We start from the raw sequence: 1,413 nt of genomic DNA, 5'->3' as shown, positions 1-1,413 counted from the left end.
CAAGCACAAGCTAAAAAGAATAAACACCTCATAGAATATCAATATGAATAAAAAAACATTCTTTTATTTAAAAAAGGGGAATAAATACCCCATCCATCCTTTGGTATGTCCTAACTTAGAAATTTTTAATGTACATCTTAACCACCGCCAGACATAGTTTGAACCAAATTATTATCAATAGAGGCAAAAAAAAGGGGAAAAACAAAGCTCCAACTGGATTTCCTCCATTTCTTTTACAGAATGATAAACGCATACCCAAGCAACAATATTTATACATACTACAATTGTTTAAATTAGGTTAGTTTGTCCACAAAGTCTCTTGCCTTCTCCGATGTGTCAAAGAGATGTATGGATCCATCTAAGGTGATCCGAAGCACTGCCAGATATCTCAGGGAGTACTGAATCCCAAGCTCCTTCAATCTTCTCTTGACACCATCATATGATTTTCGTTTCTGGATAACCGCCGCTGAAAAGTCCTGAAAAAACATGATCTTAGACTCCTTGTAAGCTAGGGCCTTTGGATTCTTCCCCGGAGTCTGGAAGCCTCCATGACTCTCTCCTTATCCCAGAACTGCACCAGGAAAGGACGAGGGCATTGACCCAGACCCGACCTCTGTGCTGCGACCCGGTGAGCCCTCTCATGCCAGTCTCCAAGTCAAGGAATTTCGGAAGCCAATCTTCAACAAATTCCACAAGCCAATCACCTTCCTTACCCTCAGGCAGACCGATGATCCGAATGTCTTTTCTCCTGCCCCTGTTTTCAAGATCATCCACTTGATCACACAAATTACGAACCTGCGTCTTCAGGGCTTGGATCTCATCCTCGGATGAACTGGCATCAGCTTCCACCTCTGTGACCCTGTGCTCCACCTCATCCGTCCTCTTCACCAGGTCTCCCAGCTGCTGCTCATGCTTCTGCAGCATGAGAGACTGGAGCCGGCTTCTCTTCAATCTGTTTCCCCAACATCTCGCGAGATTTTGAGAGCTGGTTCACCAGGTCCTGGAGAGTAATCGACTCCAAGGCTGCTGCAGGCTGAGCTGCAGACCCGGCCTCCGATGCTCCTCCTCCCTGTTTAGGCATTTCTGGACAGCTGAAAATACAGGTAAGTCAATTTTTAAATGTTTCTTGGGGCTCCGCAATCTTTCCAATGCCCCAAGAAATCCTGATGACCTGGGTTGGGTGGGTTGAAGGACCGTCCTGCTCCTGCTGCGATGTGAAGCTCTGCAGTGTGATCTTCTCAGATCACCGCCATCTTAGATCCCCCCCCCTCCCCCCTTACCACCGTTCTCAAACAGTGGGACCATGTTAGCCAACCTCCAGTCTTCCGGTACCTCACCTGTGACTATCGATGATACAAATATCTCAGCAAGAGGCCCAGCAATCACTTCTCTAGTTTCCCACAGAGTTCTCGG

The sequence above is a fragment of the Chiloscyllium plagiosum genome, chromosome 3 (assembly GCF_004010195.1).
Source record: "Chiloscyllium plagiosum isolate BGI_BamShark_2017 chromosome 3, ASM401019v2, whole genome shotgun sequence".
In the NCBI taxonomy this organism is placed as follows: Eukaryota; Metazoa; Chordata; class Chondrichthyes; order Orectolobiformes; family Hemiscylliidae; genus Chiloscyllium; species Chiloscyllium plagiosum.
This window is presented reverse-complemented; position numbering follows the sequence as displayed.